A 6,082-nucleotide genomic window follows, 5' to 3' on the forward strand; every position below is an offset into this window, starting at 1 on the left:
GATGATGTCCGTTAATTTTCTTTCTACGACTGGCGTTTTGTTGGTGTTCTTCTTCGCTCTTCCTTTTTCCCCCATTTCCGGCGATGGCGCATGTTAGCTATTCACCTAACGTGCGCCGAGAGAGAGAGAAGAAGTAAAAGGATGCTATAGTATATTTTTTTATGGGAAAATATGGTTCATATAGACGAAAGGCATAAAAAAAAATTAAGCTTTTAAAAATTTACTGTTAGGTCAATTTCAAGTTACGACGTTTAATAATTTAATTCTTAGAGAGGTATATATGATTATGTTTTTAAAAAAAAAGTGGTATATATGATCATCTCATCTAAAAATTTAAACTTTTAAAAATTAAAAAATGCACTTTTATTACTAGTTAATTATATTTTCACATGCTCCCCCAGTCATGATTCTTTTTCATGGGTCAATCACGTGAAAACTCATTTTTATAATGTGTGGCGATAAGACTCGAAAGTTGAACCTATGACCTCTCCCTTATCCGATAAGTTTTTAAATGAGTTGGTCACACTTCAGCAATAACGCCTCTAGATTAATATAAAACCAAAATTAGCTTGAACACGGAAAAAGAAAAAAAAAATCTTAAAATAGGTGCCAATCTATCACGAAAATGGAGTGACTATGTAAATCATGAGAAGTCAATGCAAATAAATTTGTTGGACTAATTACTTTGAACTTGAAAGAATAACGCGCTATTTTGACCATGTCGCCAAGAAAACAAACTAAAATTTTTCACAAGATGTACCTAATACCTAAAATTGCAAAAAGTGAAAAAGAAAATTCTATAAGTGAGCTAAGGCTCATCCCCTTAAATAGCACCGTTATATTTTCATAATTCTCACTCAATTCTATACATCACAATTTGAAACACTTATGAGGTCAAGTATAATTTCATGTCTACTGATATCTTTGTTCATCTCCAGCCATTGTGTGGAAGCAAAGTCCCTGCAATATTATTCCTACAAGGAATTGTTTTCTCAACTAAAGGTTTCCAGAGAATTATTAAGAGACAAAATAACACCGCCACCACCAGAAAAAAATAAGAATATTGTTATGTTTGCCCCTCCTAATTTTAGGGCACAACAGCCTCCGCCGCCGCCACCACCATCTCCACCACCAGCCGGAGAAGCAGCACCTCCACCTCCACCAAAACCAACAAGTCCATGAACACCACGTTCACCGCCACTCAGTTAAATATGATGCCAGAGGCGGAACTAGCCTATTAGGTGCGAGCTCCGCCGAACCCAATTATTTTTACTTAAATATTTAATTGCGAACACAATTATTTTTGCTTAAATAGCTTTTTATTTTTCGAGTGCTTAGATTTGGATTTTTTATGTACTATTTTCATTGTTTTGCTTTGTTTAAAAATAAAACGTGGTTTGAATAATCTGGCTGAAAATTATGATGCATTTAACATCAGAAACGATAGACGGATAGAGAACAGTACATAAACTTGAACAGTGAGGGTTTCTTTCTTCAGCTCAAATTTGAATTTGTTATAACTGTTTTAATTTGATTCTTTAAAAATTGCTATCCTATGCATTCGCCTATTTATTGATATTTGTTTTCAGTTTCATCTATTTAATTTTGATATTTTAGTGCTGTTACATTTATTCGTTCTCTTATTTGCCTATTAAGCGGTGGAAATACAGTAAAGGCGGCATAACCAAAATAATAATCTCCATACAATATAAATTCGGACTCGGGGATGAAAATATTGCAATAATATAAAGTTTTTGGAGTCATACGAAAATAGACGATTTTTTCCTTCCAACAACGATGTTAAAAATACTGATACTGCAGATCAAACTATAAACGAGAGTTAAACAATCAGATTTTTGGCAAGGCATAATCAAAGGTTATGCGTGAGTATTATCTCATTAATATATATCTGGACTAGCTTACACGTAGAAAAAGTCATAATAATCCTTCAAAAAGTGAGTTAACTTGGTCAGCCGATCAATAATTACCAGAAACTATAGCCGGCAACCTTTAAGATCCTATATGAGACATAATGCATATTATATGTTCAATTACTCTACTCTAAAAGTTACTAACATTAATTACATTTTACTCTTCTATTTGAGGAAGGATATAGCGCGAGTTTAAGAAACTCAAGTAACATTAATTACACAATGTTCATTTTTTAGTGGGAAAGAGTGTAACTAGCATAATTAAATGTTTTTTTATCAGCTACAAGCAGTTCATGGAATATTGAAGTATAAGGGAATAATCAATATACCATTATTTAGAATTTTATTAAATTTAACATCTTGTGCAGAATACTCCTCGATAATTATGATTAAATGATAAATATAACAAAAAAACAAACATGTTCCATGAATTTGTTGATTTGCTGCAAATATTTCTTTTTTTTTTTTTTTTGAACTCTCTCCCTCTCGAGGCATTCAGGCAACAACATTTATTAGAGGCCAATCAGTTTGCTGGCATTTTCGGATGGTTAAACAGAAAAATAAAATGAAAAGAAAGTTTTGCTTCATTATATTCAATTAAAAGCCTCAGCTCACTACATAAGGAAAGAAAAGATATAAAGATAGAGTAACAAATATAATATGGCCACTTCTTGTATAGCAAGTAATGCGAAGATATAAGTTATAATCATCTTCATTACTTTAATTCGGAAACTGTTTCCTTTCCTTTATCTATTTTGGGATGGTTTGGATTAATTAGTCAATAACGATATATGAAAGAAGAAACTAAAAATTCAAGAAAGATATGAATAATTAGTTGCGAATAGTTTTGTTTTCCAGATTTTTTCCCTCTCGAGTCATCAGTTGAGAGCTTGAACGTGTTGAAACCCATTTGTTCCAATTGTTGTCGCAGCCCTCGGTGTTGGTGGACTAGGCCGTCTCCGCTGAGCAGAAACAGCCAACAGTGGCCAAATTCCTAAACCTAAAGAGGCTTTGTGTATGCAGCTATTATGAAAAATGGCAACTTCTTGTATAACAAATAATGCCAAGATACAAGTCATAATCATCCTCATTTCTTCAACTTGGAAGTTGTTTCTTCTCTTTTTTGTTCTAGGTTTTGGGATGCGTTGTAATAACTCTCTTTCATTTGTCAGAATTTATAGTGTGTATGTCTTGGTAGGAAGCATTTCATTAGTCAAAAATGTTGAAAAAGAAGAAACATTATATCAAAGAAAACTAGGTAAGACTTATCAACTACCAACCTCCTCGATCGAAATTCTCATTTTCTTTTTTGGGTTTTGATTCTCTAATACTCCCTCCGTTTCAATTGATGTGAACCTATTTCCTTTTTAGTCCGTGCCAAAAAGAATGACCTCTTTCCTTATTTGAAAACAATTTACTTTTATGCAATGATTTATAACCACACAAAATATATGAGCCTCATTTTACACCACAAGTTCAAAAGTCTTCTTTCTTTTCTTAAACTCCGTGTCTAGTCAAATGAGTTCACATAAATTGAAACGGAGGGAGTATGAAACTGTTTTGCAAGGAAATCATCCTCATTTCTTTAATTTGGAAGCAGGGGCGGATTTACCGTAAAATATGTAGTTCACGTGAATCCGTGGTCCCTCGGCTAAAATTTGTATATGATGTACATAATTCACAAAAAGTGATTATATATATCAGATAGCGCCCATGGTCAAAAGAGGTGAAATGGTACAGTCGTTTTGCCATCTTATTCCTAGGAGCCTAACTGCCTAAGGACAAGGGATCGAATCCCTACTTGGCTCATGTTTATTTTATTTTTTTCTTAAATCTTTTTTTTTCTCTTTCTATTTCTTCTAACGCAGCGTTTAATTAGTTTGTCTTCTATTCTATTATATCGATCAGTGCCCAACTTCTGCACAGACCCACACGCTTGGAGATCCTCAATTTCCAAATATCAATATTATTCCCTAATTCCTAATCTAGTTTATCTCAAAAGCTCAAAAGTAAAAAAGAAAAAGAAAAAAAAAAAGAAGCAAAACCCTAGTTCCTATTTTGACTTCTTCTTGTCTCTTGTTCTAAAATCTAAAGGCTAATCTTGTCTCCATTGTTGTGCAATGCTATTTTCCTCCAAGGTAAGGTCCAATCTTTTTCTAAACTACTCAATAAATTTTTTTGTAGGTTTATTCCGATTTTGGGATTTTTTTTTTCTGTAACTAAAGGAGATTTTTTCTGATAACTTTTCTTGAGCTAATCCTTTTTATTGATATGACAGTGTATAAAATTTACTCTATTAAAGCTAATAAACTATGCATAACACAAAGTGCTCCTAAGAGCTTATTCATAAATAAAGATAAAGCAACTCTAATTCTAAAGTGATGGCAAAGACGAGATTGGATCAAACTTGGTATCATATTTATTTACTTGTAAAGTTGACTTTGATTCTACCTGTTGCTACTGCAAGCGTGGAAAGGGCATTCTCCTCAATGAAGCTCATAAAAAATGATCTACGTAATAGCATTAGTGAAGAGTTTTTGAATGGTTGTTTAGTTTGCAATATAGAGCGTAAGGTATTTGCAATTGTAAGTAATGATGTTATTATTGATCGTTTTCAAAGTATGAAAACCCGTCGAGTACAATTGTAAATTGATAATATTTTTTTTGTGATAATGAAATTAATTATTTTTTGCTCTAAGTTGTGATTGTATAATTTTATATTATCAAACTAAATGTTAATCTTAAAAGTAATGGTGCACCCATCGTCCCGAATTTCTAGATCTGCCTCTATTTGGAAGGTTGTTTCTTCTCCTTTTTCTTCTAGGTTTTGGGTTGGATTGTAATAACTCTTTTTCGTTCGTCAAGTTTTATATTGTCTATGTCTTGGTAGCGTTAGGATCGGAATAATTAGGTGTCATGCGGAAGTTAACAAAGCAAACCTTGAACAACAATAAATCAGATAACAAAAGAGAAATATACCAAAAGAGACAAATATTTAACGTGGTCCGGTTAATTGACCTACGTCAACAGATGGAGATGAGCAATCCACTATATAAAGAGAGTATAAAATATTGAGAAAACAGTCTCACGAAAAGGCAAACACAAGTGACACACTAACACTTGTCCCGTAAAATTCTTCCTCTAAACAAGACTCTCAAACCCCTTACGGCTACATTATGGATGCTACTGATTGAAAAGGAAGGATCCTCAATTTATAGAAGTCCAAACCTTTTCCTACTCGAAAAGGGACTAGCCAAATAAGGAAGAATTATATTTTCCTTCTAGGAAAAGAAAAACCCAATTATGAAAAATATGTTGTCTTTTCCTTCATGAGATAGGAAACTAAATGTGGTAAGAAAATTAGGACAAACACCTAATAGATAGAAAACATTTGATTAGTCAATAATGTTGAATTAGTCTTTAAATTACTTGTCAATGTATTGCTTCATAAAAATTCTCATTTTCTTTTTATGGGTTTTGATTCTCTAATATGAAACTGTTTTGCCAGGATTTTCTTCTGGTCTAGAAATCATTGCACGAGATTATCAAAACAGGACTTTCTACTACATGGTAACAGAATAATTGTGCGTCTCATTTATTACTTTCCCGTCACATTGGGTTGATCAGGAAGGTGAAGGTGAAAGGAAGTAATGGGAATTGAATCCATACTATTTGTGCGAAAAACTCTCTCGATATCACTAGATTATAATCTTTAGGTAATAGCAGTTTCCTTTCTTTTTCTTTCTTGTTTTAGTGGTGACAATTGACAACTGACAAGTGTAATTGTGATTTCGTGTAATGTAATTTGCGCGAATCATTTAATATCAATAGTTGCTTTTGCCTATGGTTTTACAATTTAGGATCTTCTAAAAATGCGTGTAACGAGAACAAGGATCAAAAGAAAACTTGGAAATATTTCATTTATTCAGAAGAATTATACGTACTATGATAAAACAAAATGATACATGTCATGATCTTTTACTTTTTTTTTTTTATCAGCATTAGTTGAAGATAAATGTCGTCCATTACATCACTAAAAATACGATCTTATAGTAACTTGCGAATGACATAATTAATTTCTACCCTCTCCATTCACTTTTACCGCGGCGGCAAGGGGAAAGGCTACTAAAGCCATTGCCTTAGCCTCCCAA

At 32.8% G+C, this 6,082-nt stretch overlaps 1 long non-coding RNA gene across 1 annotated transcript; it reads left to right on the forward strand.

Moving 5' to 3' along the window:
• The first annotated feature begins 796 nt into the window (after positions 1-796).
• LOC104114521 (uncharacterized) lies at positions 797-3,085 on the forward strand. Its single transcript, XR_690413.4, has 2 exons — positions 797-1,241; positions 2,790-3,085. It is a non-coding gene; the product is annotated as an uncharacterized lncRNA (long non-coding RNA).
• Positions 3,086-6,082: the final 2,997 nt, after the last annotated feature.

This window comes from Nicotiana tomentosiformis, chromosome 4 (genome assembly GCF_000390325.3).
Source record: "Nicotiana tomentosiformis chromosome 4, ASM39032v3, whole genome shotgun sequence".
NCBI classification, from domain to species: domain Eukaryota; kingdom Viridiplantae; phylum Streptophyta; class Magnoliopsida; order Solanales; family Solanaceae; genus Nicotiana; species Nicotiana tomentosiformis.